Source organism: Microtus pennsylvanicus, chromosome 5, assembly GCF_037038515.1.
Source record: "Microtus pennsylvanicus isolate mMicPen1 chromosome 5, mMicPen1.hap1, whole genome shotgun sequence".
NCBI lineage: Eukaryota > Metazoa > Chordata > Mammalia > Rodentia > Cricetidae > Microtus > Microtus pennsylvanicus.
This window is the reverse complement of record NC_134583.1, coordinates 18,979,169-19,005,447: the sequence shown is the minus strand read 5'-3', so window position 1 is coordinate 19,005,447 and position 26,279 is coordinate 18,979,169. Positions and strand designations below refer to the sequence as shown.

The following is a 26,279-nucleotide window of genomic DNA, read 5'->3' as shown; positions in this document are numbered from 1 at the left end:
GAGAAAATATTTCCCTAAGATTGGCCTGATGGCAAGCAGATAAGGCATTTCCTTAATTAGTGATTGATGAAGTAGGACCCAGCCAAATGTGGGTGATGCCATGACTGGGCTGGTGGTCTTAGGTGCTATAAGAAAGCAGATTGAGCAATCTGTAAGGGACAAGCCAGTAAGCAGCATTCTTCCATAGCCTCTGCATAAGCTCCTGACTCCAGGTTCCTGCTATGACTTCTCTCTGTGATAAGTGTAAAAACAAGCCCTTTCCTCTCCAGCACAGTTTCAGTCATAGTGTTTCATCACAGAAATAGAAGCCCTAACTAAGACAGTCACCATGCTCCAGCTGCCTACGGCAGGAACCTGAAAACTGAAAACACTCCTCCTCCCTCTCTCGCGTTTGTCTCCCTGCATCCCTTCTCATGCTTGACACCTGCACACTGGCCTCATCAATTGCTTTCCTTCTCACTGCCACAACCCCTCAATCCATATCCTCTGCACTTCTCAGGCCTTCTGTTCAGGATAGTGCTTTTGAAATAACAGTCTCAAATGTTTTAAAATATTTAAGGAAACATTCCGTGTCATGGAATGTACAATTATGTCATCCATTATACCTATAATTTCAGATTCATTTCTTGCTTATCCTCAGTCAAGGGGTCTTGGACTCCAACTCCATTGATATCTTGCTTGAATGATGGGATTTGTTTTCTCAGTGTTTCTTGAGTCTTCTGTTTCCTCTGTTTGAACTAATCTCCCCCTTGCTTTACTATTTATCCTGCTTTCTGGACATCACTTTTTCCAAGACCCCTCCCTGATCTTTCTTCCAGGACAGACCGAGTTTTTCCCTCAGTCTCCAGTACCACTGTTCCCATCATAAGACAGCATTTGACAGAAGAGCCCTTTTATTGTTCTTTCCATTTCATTTGGGATTGACCCCTGTACCATTCTCATGACTGCCTGCCTCAGAACTGGCTCCCATAATTGGCTTTAAAATGTATCTGATGTATCAATACACTTAATACATGTTTCTGTCTGAACATTGTGTCAGGTTCAGAACACCCAATTTTCTTTTCCAAGAATTTTAGGAAAAAAAATGATGAATGCTATCTTGCCTTTGCCATTTCTTTCAATCGTGTTCCTAACATGCTTATATGGGCAGGCATTATGATGAGTTTTAAGAAAGTGAAGCTTTAGCTCGATTCTGTCATGGGATACTTGCAAGAAATATTACCATATAGATGTGGGTGAAATTGTTAGTATGTATTTGGATTGATTGTACTATGTTTTACAATTGTATTTGTACTGAAATAGAGATGAAAAACAGCCCTGAAAATGGTTTCGCTGCATATGGATGAACACAGCAGTCATCTACACTGCTGGCCAGAGTCTTTCACGCCTGCTCAGAGTTTGGACACACCTCACATATTTATGTCTACATCTGACCAAAGTGTCTGTGAGTGTGTGTTATATAGCACTTAGAAATATTTTATCACGGTAAGTATTTTAAAACAGATTTATACCTTATTTTAAATTTGTTGCTTTGAAACAACCAAAGAACTATTTTATTGACCAATAAGTAATCATGTCACAAGACTCTTTAAAATTTTGCAATAATAATATACATCATAGGGTGAACACACCTCAACATGTACTGTGTCATAAAGCACTGTTTAGCTTGAGGGTAAATTTCCTTCTAGTAATACCGTGATTTCATGTATTCTTGTCAAAATCCTGCATCCAAATGATTTTGGAGGTTTAACTAGTGACTTCTGTTAATACTAAAAAGGAAAGATTTTAAATTAATTCAAGAAAGTCGAGAAAGACACAAGTAAGTTCTCACCTGCCCAAATGACAAAAGTGGAAATCTGATTATACTCACAGTTTTTCTAATCTTGTTATCATAACTTCACGATAAACAAGTGATCAAGCAAAATAGCCCTGAGGAAACTGAAAATAGCATTCATGTAAGGAACGTGTTGAATATTACTAACCTAAGAAACAGAATTGAATTTTTTTATTGGTTATTCATAGCTTTGAGAGAAAAACGTTTTTGAATATATGGTACTAGAAAACTATCAAGCACTGAATAAGTATGGATGGCAGAGAGTGGCATTCAGGAGATGCTTCTCTTAGAAAGAGACCACCATGAACGTAGCTCACCATGATAGAAACTAAACCTGAATTAGATTCAAGTACATGACATAGTCAAGACCTATAATAGCAGCACGGTGTGACTTCATTGGTGACTTTTAGTACAGATTGCATTCTAATTCTGGAAGAAATTCCGCCACTCATACATTATGGGCAGGAAATTGTCATTAGACAAATGTTGTGTGCCAGGGGGATTTTAGTTTCTTTATGTTATACAGAACTCTAATTTATGAGTAGAGTATAAAAGACGATGCTAAAACTGCTTTTAGTGTTCAGTCAGGCTCGTATATTATCATGAGCAGTTCATTCTCCTGGTCCAGTAGAGTTTGTTTGATGAGTATGGTCAGAAACGGATACAAAATCGCTCTTCTATCTGACTATTCTTTAAAAAACAGTATCAGTTATATATGTATAAACAAGGTACTGTAACACAGAGTGCATCTTCTGCTTTAACCTCGGATCATATTCAGGAACTTTGTTGTTGCTTTTTTTTTTATTTGATACAATGTTCACTTATTCACCCAGCAAGGCTTGCCCTGCCAAGTGTTCTTTTGGTCATGCAAGGTTAGTCACTCCACCTTCGCTCTTGCATACATCTCAAGTACTTCCTGGGTTAATCTTTTACATCTTCATTTTGCTTTGCTTTGTTTCTTTTCTCTGGTTGATTTGCAGGTAAGGTAGGCTGATATCTGTATGCATAACCATATGGCCTGAGATGATAAACTAGGTATTCCAACTCATATATGGCTATAGCATTTGCATAGTGAAAAGAAACTGCAAAATCAGAACAGCAGTTGGGCCCATATATGGGAGGGTAGTAATTATATTTGTAGTACCAAAAAGATTTGGAGTGCAAACCTGGAATTAAGTGATTTTCTGGCAAAAAGGGATGGAAAGTTTCTTTCCCAGTGGGGTCTCTGGAATCGCCTGGCTTCACGTTGACTGTTTGTAAGCACTGTCCCAGAATGATGTCTTCAAAGGCAGTAAAAGGTTCACATCCATTCCTCTTTATCATACGCACCACTCTCCTCAAGGCCTCCTTGCTCAGCACATAGCCTGCCCCACCACTCATGTAGCCCTCATCTACATAGGGCTTAAATCTTCTCCCAAAGTATACAGGTTGCTCTGGGTCCTGATTTGCCAGAAGCCATCTCAGGTTGTCTACTATAACATATGTATCATCATCTGCTTTCATGAACCAATCTGCATCTTCTAGGTGGTGGTCATGAACATACAAAAAGGCCTTTAATGTTTTCTGGGACAAATGATTTCTGCCCTCTTCAGTTTTTAATCCCACAGCAGGGAAGTCTGCGTTGTCTTCTGAGCTCATAAACAGTGCTTTGTTACAACGCTGGGCCCATGTGGCTCTAATGTGTTTGGCTCTTACCTGCAGATTTTGTGGTCCCGTCATTATCCAGCAAAGAATCTTCACCTTCTGGTAGAGTTTTGCAGCCATGTCTGTGTCCTCATACTTATTGCCAGTGTCCACTTTCGATATCACAAATCCTTTCCGACCATTCTCTCCTGTACCGTCTGATGAATTCTCAGTGGAATAATTAGGAGCCATAGGGTCAATGCCACTGTGTTCTTCTAACAAAATGGTAAAGAACTGAGCACAAAATAGATATCCGATGACTGATCCACAGAGGAAAGCTAACTGACGCATCCAAAAGTTGGAGGACATTTAGTAAGCTAGTTCTGCCAGCTGAGGCTGGTGTCTGTTGCTGGTCCTGGGGGTCACGTATGTGAGAACTGCCGCAGTTCTTTAGGCTGTCTTCCTCTAAGCCAACTGTGTGCAGGAGAGGGCAGTTATGCAGGTACGTGCTGACCAGCGGGTGTGTAGGAGGGGAGCTGGTGGCACAGACAGTGCCTGAAGCTAAAGAGCTAAAAATGAAGTCTGACCTCCCAGATCCTTTCTCAAGCCCCGCCCTCATCCAGGGTTTTAATGGTCGATTGTTGTGTCCACCTGTGGGAGTCTATGTCCCTTCATGTAAACCTGTACTTTATTTCCATTCCATTTGCTGCCCGGGAGCAACTGCGGGAAGTGTGAAGTACATCACCTGTTGAATCAAAGCTGTTGTTGGCAGTTTTGTGGTTTATTAAAATGGAGAATAGCTTGAGAAATTGAAGTTTTCAATGAAGAAGCCAACTCTTAAGAAGGATATTTTGGGACTGGAGAGATGGCTCAGTGGCTATGAGTACTAATTCCTCTTCCAGAAGACCCAGGTTTGATTCCCAGCATCCTTATGGTGGCTGACAGCCAAACATAAATCCAGTCCCAGGGGTATCATAATTCTGGGATTTCATATATTCTTCTGGCTTCCATGGGCACCAGGCACTATGTGGTACACAGATAACACAGGCAAAACACCTGTAAACATAAAAATATCAAAGAGGAAAGTTTTATAAAAGTTAATATTACAATTGAGTTTAATAAACATTGAAAATCCGTGAATTAACGTTCTCTTTCAGTGTTATATTAGGTATAAAAGCTGTTAAGGGCTTAAAATGAAGGCATTACTATGTGGAAACAGATTATCTTATAATTGATTTTTTCTTTATTATGACCGGTTATATTAAGTCTTTGAAAATAATTTCTAAGCCTTAAGCTGTTTAAGTGAGTCGAGTTGATTATGAGGGTGAGGGAGAATAATGCATGCTAGCTAGGTATTTTCTTAGAAGTAGTTATTGTCACTTAGACCCATGCTGGTTGTTACCATCTTAAACTAAGTAGACAAAGTCCAGCATTTGTTTTTCAAAGGCATTGAAGGTAAAGAGATCTGTTCCATACACAAATATAGATATAAATACAAGGAAATTTGAAAAGGATTAGCTATGCAAACAGATAAACCTGCTAGTACTGTCTAAAAAGAAAAGAAAAGAAAACCTCATTTTTAGGTTAGCAGACAGAGTACTGGGTTTCATCAAGTTTTGTTATGGTCTCATTAGTGCACGTCCCCCAATGGCTTCATTGTCCTCTCTTACTTCTCCAGCTCGTTCTATTTCTTCCCGCAGTTACTACCTCCTCTGCTTCATAATTACATGTATCCAGGATCCTTTCTATTTACCACTTCTCTGAAGATATTTTCCTTACTTCTCAAGACTCCCTTTCTTGTTTTCTTACCTTCCAACACCAGCATACAAATGCATGCATATAGAAACACACATAGAATTTTAGACCTCGGTGCTACATGTCATGGAGAATGTGGTATTTGTCTTTCTGAGTCAGATTTACCTGGCTTACATAGGGTTTTATAGTTGCATCCATTTCCCTGTAAATGCCATGATATCATTTTTCTTTATGGCTACATAAAATTTCACTGTGTGTGGGAAATACATTTTCTTTATGCATTCATCTGTTGATAGACATCATGGCCTGGAGTGCTGGCAGCCAGCGGGGCCTCTAGGGCAACAGGGAATCCCTACCCAGTTTTGGGACCTAGACTCCTGGAAGCTCCATGGTCTGTGGTTGAGAAGTGTGTCTCTATCCAAGTTGGTACCTGGGACTCTGTGATGAGGAGGAAATGGGGGATTTGGGATCGTGTCTGTGGAAGGGGCACACTGAGATAGTGGAGGAGATCCATAGACAGGCAGCCCATCTACAGTTCTGGTGTCTGTGTGACTTCTGGTCCAGCAATGAGTCTCTGCCTGAGTTTGCCCACCTACTCTTTTGGCTGATGTGGCCTTCACTTGAGTAGTAGAAGTTCACTCATACTGGGGATGGGGACCCTGCAGTGGGAGAGGGAAGTAAAGGGTGGCAGTGGATTAGGTCTTTGGGAACTCAGCCGAGGGAATCAGAGTTCCACTGGAAGGTGGCTTACCTGTTTTTCTGGCTGTGAAACACTGGTTTTGAAGAGGGAGGATCCTCAAAATTTATTTGACAAAAGGGGCAAACTTATATTAAACCTAAATCTAGAAACGACTTAGTTTTTTTTTTCTAGGATAAAAATTAATCCTCATGTCTGTCCCTTCTACTCTTTCAACTGTAAATGCTGGTTAAGTTAAGACTGCAGAGTCCTGTGTGGAATAAGGGAAACATTCATCCATTTCTAGTGGTAGTGCAAATTTGTATAGCCACTATGAAAATCAAGGTGGTGGTTCCTCAAGAAAACAAGAATCAATCCACCTTAAGATCCAGCTATACTACTCTTGGGCACCCAAAGGACACTCTGTCCTTCCACAAGGACACTTGTTCAGCCATGTTCATCACTGCTTTGTTAATGATATCCATAAACTGAAAACTAGCTAGGTGTCCATTAACAGAAGAATGGATAAGGAAAATGTGGTATATTTATGTAATGAATTACTCAACTATTAAAACTATTATATAAAGCTTGTAGGCAAATATGTGGAACTAGGAAAAAACCACCCTGAATGAGGTAATACAGACCCAGAAAGATATATATGGTATGTATTCACTTATATGTGGATATTAGCTGTTGAATAAATGACAGACAAGCTGCCATCTATAGTTTCAGAGAAGTCAGAAGTCAGATATAGAAAAGGGAACTGGAAGCACACATGGATATCCAGCGAAGTAAGAAATAGAATAGATTTGTGGGTGGATGTGGACAGGGTGGAGGGATGGAACCAGAAGGATCTGATGAGGAGAGGAAGAAATAATGGAATTGAGGGAGGGAATTGTAGGAGAGACAGCCAGAATTGAGGAACATTTGAGGGATGGTATAGAAAACTAGTGTAGTTGAAACTTCTTAAAGTAGATGAAGGTTATCATAATAAAGTCTCTGAATAATAAGCAACATGGAGTCCCAACAGGACATCTCTTGTCACTGAACAAATTTTCCAGTATCAGGACTGACTGAGTTATATCCAATTGTTGTTGGTGAACAAATGGGCCCCATGTAAATCCCAAAACAAACCAGGTGGTTGCCAAGACAATAGGTCTCTCTCCAAAAATGGGCAGCAAGGTACTATGTTTTTTATTGATTTTATACATTTTTCTCTGCTCCCCTCCCTGCCTCTCCCCTCCTCCTTCAACCATCCTCCAAGGTCCCCATGCTCCCAATTTACTCAGAAGATCTTGTCTTTTTCTACTTTCTACTTCTCATGCAGATTAGATCTATGTAAATCTCTCTTAGTGCCCTCATTGTTGTCTAAGTTCTCTGGGATTGTGATTTGTGGGCTGGTTTTCTTTGCTTTATGTCTAAAAAACACTATGAATGAGTACATGTGATAATTGTCTTTCTGTGTCTGGGTTACCTCACTCAAAATGATGTTTCTAGCTCCATCCATTTGCGAGCAAAATTCAAGATGTCTTTTTTTCTGCTGTGTAGTACTCCATTGTATAAATGTATCACATTTTCCTTATCCATTCTTTGGTTGAGGGGCATTTAGGTTGTTTCCAGGTTCTGGCTATGACAAACACTGCTGCTATGAACATGGCTGAGCACATGTCCTAGTAGCATGATTGAGCATCCTTTGCATATATACCCAAAAGTGGTATTACTGCGTCTTGAGGAAGGTTGTTTCCTAATTTTCTGAGAAATCACCACACTGACATCCAAAAGGGTTGCACAAACTTGCATTCCCCCTAGCAATGCAGAAGTGTTCCCTTTACCCCACAACCTCTCTAGCATAAGTTGTCATCAGTGTTTTTGATCTTGGCCATTCCTTGTTAAAGACAACACCTGGATAACTCATTAACAAGGAGTTGTCCAACTGGTGCCTACAATAAACGTCTGCCTCATCTTCTCAAGTTCTTGGCATGGTAAGGTATTCTACAGGCTAACAAAAGAGAAATATGAACACCAAAGCAGCCACAAAACCTTTGGTTTACATTCTGTCTTGCCTACATAATATGGTAGAACACTGATGGCACAAACTTTGGGGAGTAACCAAACAATGTCTGATTTGACTTAAGACTCACATCAAAAAGATGGAACCCATACCTGTCCTGCTTATGTAACCAAGAATCACAGACCAAATAGCTCAGAGACCTAGAGTAATAACATATTAAAAACAACAAAAGCTAAAAAAAGAAAAGAAATAAAAAGTGAAAAATGTATCAATAAAATGACTATTTATGATATTCTGTTGTACGAATATATCAATAAGTTATTCCATTTTCATCAAAGAAGATTCTTTCTATAGTATATGGCAGGAAATACAAACATTATGCAAAGAGAGAGATACGTTGGAATACACAGCTCTAAGTGGGATGTCTCCATCAAATTCCTTTCCTCAAAGATCGGGGAACCCTGAGGAAGAGAAGGCAGACAGAGTGTAAAAGCCAAATGAAGTGGAGGACACCAGGTGAACAAGCACCTCAAAATTAACTGAGCAAAGCTCATATGAACTCACATAGACTGAAGTAGCATGCACAGGGCCTGTATAGATTGGTACCAAGTCCTATGCATATACATCATAACTTTCAGTTTATTTGGGGGGGCTGTATTTTTGGATGAGTGGGTTATGATTCTTGTGCCTTCTCTTGGGGCTCTTTTTCTTCTCTTGGTTTGCCTTGTCCAGTTTTGATGTGATAGTATTGATACATAGTTTTGATAGATATGATACAATATCGTATTGTATCTTGTTATGTTTTATTGTTATCTCTTAGAAACCCATTCTTTTCTAATGAAAAATAGAAAGGGAGTGGATCTGAAAGTGATGGGAGGTGGGATAGGACTAGGAGGAGCAGATTGAAGGGACTGTAGTGAGGATATATTATATAAAACAATAAAAGGGGGTAAGACCGGCATGTACATAGGGAGATGATACTTCAAAAGATGGGTTCATAGGGATACAATCCATCCATATACCAAGAGTACCTCTTGAAGAGTTTGGCTGTAGTTAGGCTTCCTTAAAAACAGCCCAAACAGTATTATTGATGCATCAACAAACCAACTTGTCTCTTTAATTAGAATGACGTGCTTTCAAGTATTAGGATGAGAGGGAATGAAAGTATGACATTCCTATCAGTCAGGGTCTCCAGAGAAAGGAGGCAACATCTTCAAACAGGAGTTTTAGGAACAATTTTCTTTGCAAAGAGAATAATTAACAGAATCACCCTGGGCAAACACAAGGGACAGTCCGGCATAGCTGAGCTTCCCCCTCTGCTTTACCTGAACAGTGGTATCTCATGTTTCTCATGTTTGCGTAAGTGCTCAAATGATGCCTCTTCTGCAGGTACTGACAGGATTTAAATTTGCCTTCCTTCCCTTCCAGAAGATGAACTATAGACTTAACAGTTAAAAAGACAGGACAAAATGTGTACCCCTGTCATTTTTTCAGACATTTTCTCATCATATCCTTTGTTTACAAGGCCTCTGGTGACCGTATCAACCCAGCTGGATACCTCATTACTGTAGTTGCTAAGAGTTGTTGAGTTAAGAGTGACAGAAGTCCTGCACAGACAGCTAAGGGACCTGCATGCCCAGTGATTGTATCTCAAGGCTAGGTGACAGGTCATTCCTGTGGGCATTAACTTTACAAGAGTATGCACCTGGGTCACATTCTAAGCCTGGGGACATTGGTTGGATTGAACTCAACAAAAAACACATGAGGCTGGAATAGAAAAAGTCTGGCTTCTGCCAGAATGAAGATAATCTACATAAAATAAAGGGTTTTTTTTAAAAAAAAATGAAATCAGGCAATGCTCTTAACTGCTGAGCAATCTCTGCAGTCTTTGCCATCAAAGAAATGCAAATCAAAACAACTCTTAAGATTTCATCTTACACCTGTAAGAATGGCCAAGACCAAAACCACTGATGTCAGCTTATACTGGAGAGGATATGGGGTAAGGGGAACACACCTCCATTGCTGGTGTGAGTGCAAACTGGTACATCCACTTTGGAAATTAGAATCGTGATTTCTCAGAAAATTAGGAAACAATCTACCTCAAGACCCAGAAATACCACTTTTGGGTATATACCCAAAGGATACTCAACTATGTTCATAGTATTATTTACAATAGCCAGACCTCAAAACTACCTAAATGCCCCTCAATGAAAGAATAAAGAAAATTGATACATTTACACAGTGGAGTATTACACACCAGAAAAAAATGATATCTTGAAATTTGCAAGCAAATGGATGGATGTAGAAAACACTGTATTGAGTAAGATAATCCAGACTCAGAAGACAATTATAATATGTACTCATTCATAAGTGGCTTTTAGACAAAACGCAAAGAAAAACCAGCCTAAATTCACAGTCCCAGAGAATCTAGACAACAAAGAGGACCCTAAAAGAGACATACATGGATCCAATCTACATGGGAAAAGCAATAAAAGACAAGATCTCCTGAATAAATTGGGAGCATGGGGACCATAGGAATGAGCAGAAGGAAAGGGGGAAGGGAGGGAGGGAGGGAGGGAGGGAGGGAGGGAGGGAGGAAGGGAGGGAGGAAGGGAGGAAGGGAGGAAGGGAGGGAGGGCAGTAGAGAAAAATATATAGCTCAATAACAATAAAAAGACACATATAATTATGTTCTCCCAAACCATAAAACAATAGGAAAAGTGGCACTGTTTCACATTTAAAAAAAATCCTTTTTATCTCCTATTTAATAGAAACTAGCTGGATTTCACACCTAAAGAAAAGAAAAAAAAAGAAATTAGGGAACGCACTGTTTTGTATTTCCTATGGTACTTGTCAGAAACAGTTAACCCCAGTGACCTTGTTCTGAAACATTCTTTTCTTTCATTCTGTGATAGCTGGTTCTAAGTCACTTTGCCATGAATTAGGTTCATCTGATGAGTGGAGAGAACCAACTAAGGAATTTTCTTCCTTGCCTTAAATGAAGTGTGTAGAGCCAATCTGTGTATGGGACACATCCTCTTGTAGCAATCCAGAAAAGAAAAGAGGAAGATTCTTTGCCTTTGCTACTATCTTAATGTAAAGCTGAATTAATAAAGCAAGCACACACACACATCTATAGTCACTCTTCCTATTGGTCCTGTTCCTCTAGAGAACCTTGACTAATACACCTTCTTTGACATTGTTTAATTTTTATTTTACCCTGGGTCCTTTCTGAGAACACTGTTGTGCAGACTGAACCATTCCCAGCTGATTCTACATAAGAGTTCAATCACTCAGCTATTGCTCGCCCCTGTGTAGTGGCAGTACACTCTGATCTTGCACAGGACCACTCTGATTACAACTCACATTGTCTCAACTTTGTATCCTGCTTGCCACTGTTAGGGCTTATCTTAGGCCAACAATTCTTGCCTCTGCCAGCTGTCACCAAACCCTCCGTGAAGCTTGCCATGGGGATATGTAGCACGCGAAAGGGTCCAATAGGCTGGGAAAGCTTGTGATTGGAAGGAGATGGTAACGCAACATGGAAACAGGGAATGATGACATGCAGGAAGCTCTTCTCATAAGAAGACACAGGAATATGAAGAAAGACCAACCCTAAAGTGCTGAAAAAATGGCTTACTTTTTAATTAATTCATAGTACAAAACAACCACTTATTGGTATTCATGTGACAGTTATGTGACAAACACCTGCCTGTATTAATCTGTGATGCTAGGTTCATAGCCAGAGTATGGGTGTGGTTATATCATAGGCAATTGTACCCTGAGTTGAGTTCTAATTAGGTGTCTTATATGCTCATCAAACACTGTAAAGCATGAAGAAACAGCATGTATCTGTTTCTGCTTTATTTCCTCTGAGTGTTGCATCAGAGTATTTGAAATTCATTTCTAAGTCTCAGCTGTTGGCTGAGGCTGCTCATTTGTTCCTAGTTGTCCAGACTCGAAATAACCACACAGAAACTGTATTAATTAAATATCTGCTTCTACTAACTCTAGCTCTTCCATTTCTATTAATCTGTGTATCACCACGTGGCTGTTGCTTACTGGCAAAGTTCCGGCATGTCTGTCTTCTCTGATGGCTACATGGTGGCTCACTGACTCTGCCTTCTTTCTCCCAGCATTCAATTTAAATTTCCTGCATAGTTCTACTCTGCCCTATCACAGGCCAAAGCAGCTTCTTTACTCATTAATCAATAAAAACAACACATATACTGAAGGACTTCCCACATCACTCAGTGTGATATAAAAGGCTTTTTGTTAGGAATTAGAGAGAACATTATAAAAGAAATGATACTGTCAGGCCAATGATCCAACTGTTAGTCCCCTATCAACCTTCCCAGGTAACTCCCCAGGCTGACTCAAGTCGACTAGTCCCATGAGTCTTGGAGGCACCTCTGTGACAGCAACCAGTCCCCTCTCTGCCACTTTGAAGAGGACTTGAAACATGTGGACTGTATTTTGTTTTCTATCTGTATCTGGGAACCTAATGTAGTGCTAGCCCCATTGTTGAATGCAGTGAATCTATGTTCGCTGTCAGGTCGCAGTAAAATGACGGCAGTAAAGATTCTCTGCTGTGCAATCTTTTTCTTGATGCTATTTTGCATTATTTAATGAGGGAATTGTAAGTCATATTTTTAAAACTAAAATTTTGACAATTTTTATATATGTAATATGCTTTGATCATATGCACCTCCACCTACTTCTTCTCTCCTCCCCCTCCCACTGAATCCCTTCTTCCAAACTAGTCTCCTTTATATATCCATTTTTTTTTGGTGTGTTCATGTAACTCAATAATTTTATTCAAGGTTTCTTACATGTGCACTGGTAGACTTTTAAAAATATAAATTGATGGATGACATCTGCATATACAACTACACAAAGAAGGTTAACAGAGTTATGTGTAATAATAGAATAAAATTCTCTACCTTATGCCCAACACTGTGTTTTGGTGCTGAGAACAAGAAGAAATGAAGGCTTTTAAAATTTGTATTGATTTTTGGGAAACTATTTTAAATAAACACTGTAAAATCATTCAGAAAGAAAAAGACAGGATCAATGCTTAAGATCAATACTAGCCATTATTTTGCTTTTAGTAATGACCAACATTGCCCTTTATAGTCCTCTTCAGCTCTCTGACTTGGCTAGGTAATTGTCTGACCCACTGAATCTTTCAAAAGGCCTTCAGAAGCATGAACCTAAATGTCTAAGAATTGGGAGAGAATAGAGAAGAGTTCAGATGCTTGTCTGGAAATGTCTTTTTGAAGGACTCAGTTATCCAAATGAACACTTTCAGATAAAGAAATAAACATGAAATATTTTATAACTTTCGAGAAATCTGACAATTCTGATTGCTCTCCAGTAAAGCTAATTACACTTAAATGTGACAGTCGTGTTGGCCAGAAAGAGGAGGGGAAATAGATGGCACCCTAAAACAAAGGAATGTTAGCAGTCTCCTTGTCAGAAAAAAGAGATGAAGTTAGGGGAGGGTTGTGGGTTCACTCAGGGACAGAGGATGGCAGCAAAGGGCTTGCAACTGGAAGGCCTGAAGGTAAGGATTGCTGACCCAGGAGAGAGCCAGAAATATTTGATAATGTCACACTTAAAGGATCATAGTTTCCAAACATGTAGAACTTGAATAACCTGTATTTAAACTCGTTTTCCCCATAGTGAGATACAGCCACATACTTATGGTACCAGGTGCTCATTATTCACTGTCATATCAGAACCTGGAGGTTGTTTTCTTCCCTAGATTTTTTGTAAGAATTTTTTATTTAAACACCAAATTGAAATGATAAATTATTTATTATAGGAAACTATCCAAAGCTGGGATATTATTTCTTGCATTCTAGAGTTGCTAAGACAATTGTTTAATATTTGTTTGTTTATTTGTTTGTATGTTTGTTTGTATGTCTTGCTCACTTGTGTAGATCAGGCTGGTCTCAAACTTATAAAGATCCACCTGCTTCTGCCTCTGGGGTGCTTGGATTAGATGTGTACCCTCATGTTCAGCTATTTGCCAGTGTTATTCTGTTAATATAATGTATTTTGATCAAATTCACCCATTCTTTTCCCTCCAATTTTCCCATTTCTGAATTTCTTCTCCCAACTTCATGTGGTATTTTTAAAAATTTGCTGGGTCTACTTAGTGAACTGTGTATTACATGAGTGTAGACATATTAACTAGAACATAAGTGGCTGCCTAGAACCTGCGTTCATGAAGAAAGTGGACTATCCCTTCCAAAGAACCATAGATAGTTCCTAACAGCTCCTCAGGTAAAATGGACTATCCCCTTCTGAACTACCACAGGTAGTTCCTATAGCTCCTCAGGTAAGGATGGGACTTCACAAATACCTCTCCCATTTATGCTGGGAATTTAGTTGCCTTGAAACTGTTCAAGTCTTGTGGATGCAGTCATAGCTATTAACAGTTCATGTGCCATGACCACCATGACATATTTGGAAATGCTGTCTTACTAAAAAGGCCCACTACATCTGGTTTTTGCAATCTGTCTCCCCTCTCTTCTGCAATGATCCCATTTAGATCACTAGATGACCCACTTAGAGCTGAGCACTCTGAAGTCTCTTAGTATCTTCACATTGCCAATACTAGGTCTCTGTGTTAATCACCATCTTCTGGAAAAAGAAGCTTCTCTGATTAGAGTTGAGCAATAGAGTAATCTATGGGAATTAAGATAAGTACTTGGGGGTCAATTAATACTATGTACATTTAGCAAAATTTAGTAGTAGGTTCTTCCTTGGGGTCTATGTCTTAAACAGCCAAGGATATTTTGGGCCAGCTAATAGTGTTGGGCATGAGTTTCCCTCTTGAAGAGTGGGCTTTAAATCTAATTAGTGAGTGACTGGTACTCCCATAACATTCACGGTACTACTGTACTAATGAGCATTCCTTGCCAGGCCACAGCTGGGTAAGGCTATTGAGGACTTTTCCTCCCCCTTTAGGTTGCTAAAAACTTTCAGCACTATGAATGTAGCCGAAAGGTAGGAAGTTCCCACTCAATACCAGTCTGATTTCTCCGTGTCATATGATTCAAGCATGAGGTGCAGCTGTGACCTCCACTCCCCACCAGACTGTCACAGATTCCATTCTTAAAACCAAGAGGTAATCCTCCTCTTTATCTTGTTAGAATCTTAGTAACATCGAGCCTGATTCACTCTGCCCCTCACCCCCACCCCCTCCATCACACGTGGAAACATTTGCTCCCCTTCCGTGCTTTCACTCCCTGTTTTACCTCATGGGTTTCCTGTCTCAAATTATTTTTCAGACCGTGAATGACACATACCTTCATGTGTCAGAATTAGCAGGACAGCCTGTGCCCTTTCCTTTCTGCTTTGGGCCTATTATCTGTAGCTGATCCCAGCGTGTCCTTTTGATGAAAAAGAGACTCAACATAATACAATTGATTACTAACATATTTACCTAGAAGATGTTAAATCACACAAAGTAGAATTTAGAAAAAGGAGTGTTTCCTCCAAAAATACCCCAAAGGTAAGTACTTTGCTACCCAGGCCTGTTAGAGATAATCAAAATTTATGGGGCTAGGATGTAAATGCTTGTCCACCAGGATTGACCGGCTATTAGATCCATCCCCAAAGACCCTACCTCTAACAGACAGCTCAGGGGGCAGCACAGGGTCTCAGGCATCATTAGGTCCCTTAAGTTTCCTCGGCTCTTAACAGGAAAAGCAGAATTCTGCCAGGTGCTCCATATGACACTGGGGAATAACTATTTGGAAAACAAAACAAACAAACAAACAAAATCATAAAAACTCAACAACAATGACAAAAAACCACTGGCAATATCTTCACTGTGTAAATTTCACATCTTTCCAAGCAGCCAGACTTGCAACATTCTGTCTCTGTTTAATTGTTCAAGGTGTAGCCTGGGCCAAGATCTAAGAGATTTAAGGATGACAGTGTATGTGGAATACATAGCCTATGGTATATATAAGTTAGTAAAGCCTTCTGTTCAAGACCAGCTTCTCCTTGGGTGCAGGCAGAGCCAAACAAGCACTACAAAAAGCATTTGCTTTTATTAATCTCTTAGTGCATGGACCGATTCCTCACTGGGAAGACATACTTCTATCACACTTTGACTTCAGATATAATCCCATGTCAGTTGGTCTTGCCTGCGGAGGTGACAGGCTAGCACCTGCCTTCCAGCTGTGGAAGCATATAGCTGAGAATAAAGTCCTTCCCTTCCCTCGGGGCTGCTTCCCAAGCGACTCCAGCTCTGAGTTCAAACTGTGCCATGTTTCAGAGGTGACAGGGTAGGAACATCTTTCAATATCAAAGGAGAACAAAGGAAGTTGGTGTTGCACAGGTGTCAGGGAACAGCTAAGGTTCTCCATGGGAATTCACAGAAATCAGAACCACCAGGCTGCATCATGTGGGAACTGGGAACTGATTTTTCTCAATCAGGAAGGAGTCTTTACTGTTGGGGAAACACCCAACAAGCCTTTAAGAGTGACGTGATGAAACTATAGAATAAATATGGCTTCCCAGTGAGAAATCACTCCAGCTCTTAGTGGCTAATAAGGGAAAAATTATTTAATAATAGTACAGGTCTGGTCTGGCTGATGCACCAAGGAGAACCAAGCCCAGAACAGAAACTATGCCAGGCCTATATGGCCCCAATCACTAACTGTGTTTCACAGACACAGAAGTTTCAAGGTTTGATTGTTTAGACAAACAGGAAGTTTTACAGTCTAGAATACTGCCAGAATCATTCTGAAACAGACCAGAGCTGCTTTTCCCAGGCAGTTATTAACCAAGGCCATCCCACCCTGCCTGGCTGGCACAATAATGTCCTTCCTGCTGAGTGAACCCAGACTTAGTGATAGATGAGAACTTAATGGCCCTGACCCAGTGCTGTCCGTTTTGAACTGTTCTATAGAGGCATGTTCATTGACATGGGGATAGTCCTAATGACCAGCTGTGAGTCAGAGGTGTCTCTTTCTGCTGTGGGAATCGGGTTTAATTGAAAACCATCTTGGTGAAAAATATCTGAACAGGAACATATTCTCAGCAAACCCAAGCTTTAATTATGTTAGGAGTACAGATGTTTTATTCCCCCACAGCTTCTAGCAAGCTTGACTAATGTGCTACTCAGTTTCAAGTGCCCCTTCACCTGAATTCTACCTTGTATAACTTAATATTTTCTAAACAGCTTTATTAGATCCATTATAACATCTATTTATTATTCCTGTTTTCCCCCTCTAACCTTTTAATTGCAGAAACAATAGCATTTATCAAACAAGTAGGTCTGTGTGTTTTGTAATTATAACTAATTTGGAATAAATCTAAGAAAAGAAAATTGTCATAAATCTTCACAGACATTGCAGTTTCTTGGCGGTCAGAGCCCAGGCCACTGCCACCGTATTCTACCCATGAAACTACAACTCATCCTACAACGTCTTTCAACCAGTATAGCTCCCATGCATCTCCAATTTCTTGGTTCCATCTACCTTCTAGTCCTGGAATGCAGGAGGTTGGTCTCTAGCGGAGAAAGCCCTAGGAAGTATGAATTCATGAGAACGGAAAGGAAAGTTGTCTTTTGAAATGATAAGTGTAAGGAAGTGGGGTGAGATGCAGGCCTACCTGGGTACTCAAGGCCCAGGAGGGTAGAAGACAGCCAGAGACCTCATGTCCTGGGCTGGCTAAAAACAGCCATAGGCCCACCTGAGTCCTCAAAACCCAGGAAGGTGGAAGATAGCCACAGGCCCACCTGGGTCCTCACAACCCAGCCAGATGGAAGACAGCCACAGGCTTGTTCTCATTTCCTAGGTTGGATGAAAACAGACACAGGCCCACCTGGGTCCTCATTTCCTAGGCTGGATGAAAACAGACACCTGGATCCTCAAGGCCCGGAACAACTAAAAACAAGCTCAGGCCCACCTATGTCTTCAAGGGCCAGGCTGGTGGAAATCATTCAGTGGCTCACTTGTGTCCTCATGTCCCAGGCTGACTGGAAACAGCCACAGGCCCTCCTGAGTCCTTAAGAATCAGGCTGGCTATAAACAAATAGATGGTGGAGAAATTGGAGAGAAAGAGAAGCAGACTGGTTCATGTGCTTTTGGAAGAGGAAGAATGAAAGGGGTGAAGATTGTGAGGAACGGGCTGGTTTGGTTGTCCTGCTTGCCACCCAGGCTATGGTGATATCCAGACCCAGGATGTTATGAAGGGTCATATTTGGGTTCGAGGCCCTGCTGCAGGCAGGGTGTGTGTTGCTTTCCATGGCTCACGTTGATACCAAAGGCCACATGGATGCCCGGAGTCTGGGCCATCACCTGTGGCATATTTGTGTCAAAGGACCTCGCTGTTGCAGGTACCATGCCAAGCTGTGTGACCTGTATGACCACCAGTGGTGTAGGAGGTTCTCCTGTTTATGTGTTGTTTTCATTGGTTAATAAATGAAGAAACTGCCTTGGCCTTTTGATAGGGCAGAACTTAGGTAGGTGGGAAAGACAAAACTGAATGGTAGGAAGAAGAAAAGCAGGGTAGGAGAGAAACACCATGCAGCCACCAGAGTCAGACATGCCAAATCTTTCCCTGTAAGCCACTGCCACATGGTGATGTAAAGATTAATAAAAATGGATTAAATTAAGATGTAAGAGTTAGCCAATAAGTTAGAGCTAATGAACCAAGCAGTGATTTGATTAACACAGTGTCTGTGTGGTTATTTCTGGGCTAAGCTAGCTAGGCTGCTGGAATGAACAAGCGGGCCCTCTTCCTACACACCAGGGCCATGATGAGATCTGGGCCTTCATTGCTGCCAAGAGCCATGCCTAGGTCCATGGCCATACAACAGCCTGGGTCTGTGCTGATGTCATGGCTTCAGGCACCACTGAAGGTCAATTGGGTGCCCAGGATCTAGACATCCACCTTAGACCACAACAGTGTCCAAGAGCCACACTGCTTCTGGAACCAGGCTGATACGAGTGGTCTATGCTACCACCCAGGTTTCATTTCCATTTTCCGATGAACTTCAATTGCATTAGAATTTTGTGGGCTATTTCTTTACACTGTGTGAAGATGTGTCACTGTGATTGGTTTAATAAAGAGCTGAATGGTCATTTCAGGAAGAAATTCAGGCAGGAAGAAAGAGGTTAGGCAGGACTTCTGGGGCAAAGGTCTCTGGGAAGAAGAAAGACAAAGTTGCCAGCCAGACACAGAAGAAGCAGGATGGGCAATATGGAGACACCAGGGAGATACTGAAGAGGTCAGACATACAGCACAGGGTACAGGTGATTGAGCCAAATGGAAGAGCATAAGTTAATAAAAGCAGGTTAATCTAAATGATAGAGCCACTAGGACCAACTTAAGCTAATGGCCAAGTTTTTATGATTAGTAAGAAGTCTATATATTATTACTTGTGGGCTGGTGGCCAACAAGAAAACATGTTACATTAGAGCACTGAGAAATGCAAAGATGCTTAAGGGTCTGAAGGGAAGGTATGTCAGTCACCCTTTAGAGGAAGTGTTCTTTTGAATACATATATTTAGCTCCAGGGTGGGTGGCTTCAGTGATCTCCCAGAGCCTGAAATAAGCATATTCAGGACAAAGCAGTTCTCCATATACTTTATAACCTCATTCCCAACTCCAGCTGTAAGTTTGCAGCTTTCCAGATTTACATCTTACATCTAGAATATGCCATATGTGTACCGTAGGTAATTGACCTAATCTTTTCTGTAAATTGCTGCCTGTGGTTTTCAAAAACATCGTAAATTGTTGGCAATTGATAACGCATCTCTGTGCCAGGCCAACTTCACCTCCGCAGCTAACAAATCAGTCTTCAATTATTCATGCTCATCACCTAATGTCTAGGCTTTGATTGACAGCTACTGGTTTTAGGGACCTACAATTCTTTTATACTGCAGTAAAGCTTGTCACCTGATTCTTTTCATTCTCTTCAAATGTAAAATTAAAACTGCGAGCATAAGAAAAGCTCCACCCTCTTTCAGTATCATCACAGCTTCCAGAGCATCCAGTCCCTCCCTGCTGCGCTGCGCTGCTCTGCAAGGCAGCTGTTTCTTCAGATTAACAGCTTCCGTGTTTCCTACTCAACGTACAGAATGACATACGGAGTATATGGTCTTTCCTCTATCCGTTCTATCGTGATAGATCAAAGCAATGCATAGATATATTTACTAATGAAGACACCAGGTAGCTTGTTTAAGAACAGCGCTATGAGACCACTGCAGACTATTCCAGACCTTTGTTTGACACAGTATTAATACTAACTCTAAGGCAAATATCTTTGTATCATGAATGAATCTTAGGCTTCAAAAGCATTTTTGTCAATAATTACATAACAAAAGTAACTCAGGGGACTTTTAAAGGGAGTCCCAGTAGGAAGATGTTTCATATTTGGTCTGTACACAGGAGGTGAGTTCATTTAATAGTATATTTCAAAGATGCTATTTCTTAAGGGCAGTGGCCCATGCTCTGGTCTGTCATAGTGTCTCTTTGCAAGTAGAGACTTCAAATAGAAGATTCCGTAAGAAGAGCAAGCAATGGAGGTAGATTCATGAATAAGGAAAGCTTCATTACAGAAGATGGATAAACATACTACTTATCTCATGTGTGGCTAAGAACAAACGTGGCTCTCATATGTGACCATCAGCATTAAATTATCCCGGATTAACTCGAAGAAGGCAGAACGTCAGTGATTGTACAGTCATTGGCTGGATGCCAGTGGCTAGTTGTGTCACGTACTAGTGAAGAGAACACTGGTGATGGTGGACAATGGAGGGTATCACTGACCACTCTGCTTCTAGGTGCCACAATATATGATCCTCTAAATTGGCCAGTGAAAAACCACAGAACCACACCCTGTTTTATAATGATAGAACGAAACAGTGCATAGCTTTGTTAATAGATGGATATTTGTGCAAATTACCAGGCCACCCTCAGTAGCTGCTCCTATAACATCAACAGCAGGAGTTTTCTACTGCAGCAGCCCCTGCAGAAAGTTAATGATGAGAGGCCATCATTGGCTTCTGACTTTACAATTCTTGGATTGAGGATTCTCCAGAAAGCATATTTTCCTATGATAAAATTTTCACTGTATTTTTTGGCATATGAGGATAAGATGTCATTTCCAAAAATAAAATAAGAAAAGATGATGGGCATTTTCTAGGAAAGCTACACTTTAGCTGGCACACATTGCGGTGCTGAAGATGAGGCTGAGTTACCTCAGTGGACGCGTGGATGCTTGTGAATTGTGGGGAAATGCTGTTTCTGATGTGCTAGGTGCTTGCCAAGGATTGGACGAACTGGAAGTCAAATTGGTAAAGAGACCAGATGATGGTAAAGCCAAAGGTCAGGCATTTATTCATAACTGTGGGGGCTACTGGAATGATCCCAAGGGCTACTGGAATGATCCCAAGGGCTACTGGAATGATCTCAAGGGCTACTGGAATGATCCCATGGGCTACTGGAATGAATGTTTGAATCTGTACAAAATGGCAGCTATTAGATCTGAGGGAATTCATTGTGATATCAATGAAGATGGTGATAAGAAAGAAAACACAGTTATTCATGATATTAAGGTATTAGAAACATCTAGAACTGGATCATTCAAGTTATTATTAAGTCAATTTTTCTTTCCTATTTTGACTGTATTCTTTGTCATCTGTTTGGTGATCTTAATTTTAAAGTGGTTCTTTAAACGTGAGCAGGAAAGATATGCCTGAAATAGGGGTGGTACCATTCCCCGGCTGAATAAAGGTGAGAGAACTGATTGTATTCCAGCCTCCATCTCCCTCTGTTTCCTCACTGTGGACACAATGTGATCAGTCACCTCTTACTTTTGCCCCCTTGCCTTTCCCATCATGATGGACTGTACCCTCAAATTGTGAGTCCAACTGGTCTCTTTCTATCTTAAGTTGTTTTCCCAGGTATTTTGTCAGAGCAAAGTAGCCAGTGCAGACACCTGGCACTGACTGAGTTGGGGCACTGCTGGAAATGAAACACTCTGGGAAATGGTTTGTGGAAAAAAAATGTGAGTTAGGGTTTTTAGTGTATTTTTGTTTTCAGTGTATGTGTCTGCGTGTGTGTGTATGTGCACGTGTATGTGCGTGCATGCATGTGGTGTGCATGTGCAGTAGAGAAGAGCAGAGCTTACCATATTATTACAGTGGAGTTCAGTCATCCTTTGCTCTTCTAGAAGGGAGCAAAAAGCTGCCCTTGGGGTAAGATATCTCCTATCAAAGTCTCTATCTTGTGAAAAGGTAAATTCACTTGAAAGGAAAAAGCCAGAGTGCAGGTGCCACTGGAGGGGCTCACTGCCAGAAAACAACCATTTAGGGATGCCTATATGGATGTTTCAGGAAGGTTTAAGGGAAGAGGGAAGATACACCAGGAGTGTGAGCGGGGGTCCTGTTTCCCTACTATGACCAACTACAAGAGACTGTCCTGCCAAGCTGGGGACCCAGTCACTTCCTTCCTTTAGTTGCTTTCGTCAAATATTTTGTTACAGTCACAGGAAATATGGCTACAGCACCTACAGACTCTGTTCACTGCCTTCTGTTCTCTTCAGGCCTGCTTTGGTTTCACCATTTAAAAAATGCAAAATTTTATGTTGTCAGTTTCTTGTGGGTTTTCAATTCTTCAGAAATAACTTTCACAAAGGAAAACAAAGATCAGTGACTGACAATGAACTGGCTAATTAACTGTTAGCAGGCTATAGAGTTGTGTACTTTATAATCCAAGGCCTCAGGAGGCTGAGGCAGGAGGATTGAAAAATTAAGATTACCTTGTTCTAGAGTAAGTTTGTTGAAATAAGAGCGGCGGGCTGGGCTGCATCCCGCCACCCAGCTAGCTTTACCCGAAATAATTACACGGAAACTGTATTCTTTTAAACACTGCTTGGCCCATTTCTATCTAGCCTTTTCTAGGCTAGCTCTCGCACCTGGACTAGCCCATTTCTAATAATCTGCTATAGCCCACGAGCTGGCTTACCAGGAATGATCTTAACCTGCATCTGTCTGGAGTGGGAGAATCATGGCAACTCTCTGACTCAGCTTCTTTCTCCCAGCCTTCTGTTCTGTTTACTCCACCCACCGAAGGGTGGGCCTATCAAATGGGCATAGCAGTTTCTTTATTGCTTAACCAATGAAATCAACAGATTGATATATGACACTCCCACATCATAAGTTCATGGTTCTAGCTGCACAATGAGACTGCCTCAAAATACCAAAGTAATAAAGGAAGGAAGAAGGGAAAGAAGGAAGAAAGGAAGGAAGGAAGGAAGGAAGGAAGGAAGGAAGGAAGGAAGGAAGGAAATGAAAACAAAAAAATGTTATATGTTTATCTTTATTAGGGTTTCTAGTACTGCAATGAAACAGCATGACCAAAAATCAAGTTGAAGAGGAAAGGATTTATTTGGCTTACACTTCCATATCACTGTTTATTACTAAAAAAAAAAAAAACAAAAAAAAACAAAAAAAAACAAACAAACAAACAAAAAAGTCAGGAAAGCAAACAGGGCTGGAACCTGCAGGTAGGGACTAATGCAGAGGCAATAGAAGGTGCTGCTTTCTGACTTGCTCCCCACAGTTTGCTCAGTCTGCTTTGTTATAGAACCCATGATCATGACCTCCAGCTTAGGACTGGGTTCTCCCCATTGATCACTGATTGAGAAAATACTCTACCAATGGGTCTCATGGATGTATTTCCTTAAAGAACACTTCCTCCTCTCTAATGACTCTAGCTTGTGTCAAGCAAAACCAGCCAGTGCAATATTAAAGCCACAGTTACTTGTTTCCTAAATGCTGCGATGTTAAAGCCTATTATAGCTTTCCTCCAGCAGAGAAACCTTGCTTATTGGAATATGCTTCACACTCCTGTGTGTTTAGAATTCTAGAAAAGCCTCCTGTCCTAAGTTTCCTGTCTGCTCTATTAAAATTGCCAGTGCTGTGGGTATGAAGAAAGTTTTATGAGAACAGAGAGAGCTGGTATAGTGTCATTCCAGCTGTCGTGTGTATAAAATTTAAATTAAAGTTTATCAATTTGCATTACACTAGATGCGATATTACAGAAAAAGGCAACATGGTGGTGTAAAAGATATCACAGCATATAAGATTATTCAGAGTTAGGTAAATCAAGGCTGTCACAATATGTCTACAAAAATAGGAGCTCTGAGACTCTGGTCTTTACCTGGTCATGGTTCGCTTATGGTACAAGGTGACTGTTGCAGCTCAGCCAGTTTTGGGTTTGGGAGGAATTTTTTTGTCTTTTCCAATTTTCCCTCTACCGTTCTGCTTTCTTTTTCTTTCTTCTTTACTTTCATTCAGAGACTTACTGTTTCTGAGTGAAGGGTCTAGAACTCTTGTTCAACTGACAGGAGCTTTGAGGGCTTTCTGTGATGCCCAGTTACATTAAAAAATTCAAATGTAGGTCTATTATATTGCCCTCTACATTCAAGAACATGCTGAAGTATTTAACATACAAATTATCATTAAAGCAAAAATTAGTTTATGGTACAAGGTGACTGTCTCTGCTCAAAGAGAAATTATTTTGGATATTTTTGTAAGATTCTTCTGACTTTTTAAAAAAGGAAGCTACAAAGGAAAACTAGTATAGCAATGCAGCAAGTCTTTACTTCCTCTGTGACAGTGCAGTTGTATTTATAACACAATGCAATGAATCTTTACTTCTGCGACAGTACAGTTGTGTTTATAACTGTATTTTGAGGTTCTCTGATCCCTTTTGGTGAGTCAGCTAAAATTTCACCCATTATCATTTAATTGCAAGTGCAATTTTATTTTATTATATAAAAATAGTCAAAGTCGTGAATTGCTATTTTGTTAGGAAAAAGTAAAAGTGACAGACATGATGTTAAATCTGATTTTATCTTACGAACCATTGCAAATACCATTTAAATTCTTTATCATTCCAATTTTGGTCCTAATTGAAGTTTCCCAGCCATGAGATTGTATGCATTAAGTTTACTAATTAACTTCACAGCAAGAGAATCCATAATCTTAATGATATTTGCTGGCGTTCTGTTTGTTCTGCACGGGGCTGTTCTAGAATGACCTTATGTTCAATTTCCTCCATCAAGAATTCCACCTGAGTATTTGAGTTTGCTTTTAAAAAGCACAGCAGCAGGTCTCCCAGGAAATGATTCAAGCTGTTCTCTGGGAAGCAGCAAGCTGCTGCCATTGAAGTTAGAATCTACTCTCAACAGCCTGAGGGTTTCAGTTAGTGGCCTCTCTCACCATAATCATTGCAGACTTATTAAGAAAAATAATACTACTTATGTGGAAGAATGTGAGAGATTGGGCAAGTTTGGAGGCCATCAAAGCAGCAGGCTCCTAAGAAATCAAGTTATGAGAACAGCACCTCAAGGGTTGCCCAACTTTCTGGTGGGTTGAGTGTTACAACTACTACTGGTGCACTATACCCTCCACTAAGACAAAGGAGTACGCATGACATTGGCAGAAAACTAGAAAACGTTCAAAGTTACAAGCCACAGGCCACAAGTGTGGTTTTCTGTGACCAGGAAAGACTCCTGAAACCAAATGTGAACAACTCAGTTTAGACAGCAGATGATGATACCAAATTATGTTGTATTAAATCAATTGGACATGGAGGATTCCACACAGATCTGTCAGGAAAAGGGTTGTTTAAAAACATAATGTTATTTTTATATGTTCCTAAATTGATGGAACAGAAAAAACATTTACTTTACCCAAAGAATTACTCTCATGTTATCGAGAGAGTGAACAAATTTGCCTTATTCCTAATTTTAGTTGACTTATTTCAAATTTCTGTCCACTTAAGTTGATGTTGGTTATGTATGGGCTTGCTGTAAATGGTCTCTATTATGCTGTGGTACATATTGAAAGAATTATCCACTCTTTTTAGATTAAAAGTTTTTAAACTATATCTTACAATTCCCTGAATTTCCTCAGTGTATGTTGATATGTCCCTATTTTCATTTTTGATTTTGTTAATTTGGATATTGTCTCTCTGCCTTTTTGTTAATTTGGTAAGGGTTTATCAATCTTACTGATTTTTCTCAAAGAATCAACTCTTTATTTCTTTGATTTTTGTATTATTTTCTTAGTTTCCATTTTATTGATTTCGGTCCTGAGTTGCATTATTTCTTGCAATTTACTCCTTCTGTAGTAGAGTAAGATTTCTCCTTTTTGTTCTGTACCTTTCAGGAGTACTGTGAAATTGCTAGTATGAAATCTTTCTAATATTTTCATGGAAACACTTAGCGCTATGAATTCGTGTCTTAAAACCACATTCATTATGTCCCATACATTTGGTATGCTCTGTATTTATTTTCATTTAGTTGCAAAAAGACTTTAATTTCTTTCTTGATCCAT

General features: G+C 40.3%; 1 pseudogene; it reads right to left on the bottom strand.

Moving 5' to 3' along the window:
• Positions 1-2,755: 2,755 nt before the first annotated feature.
• Positions 2,756-3,826, bottom strand: LOC142850685 (glycoprotein-N-acetylgalactosamine 3-beta-galactosyltransferase 1 pseudogene; annotated as a pseudogene).
• Positions 3,827-26,279: the final 22,453 nt, after the last annotated feature.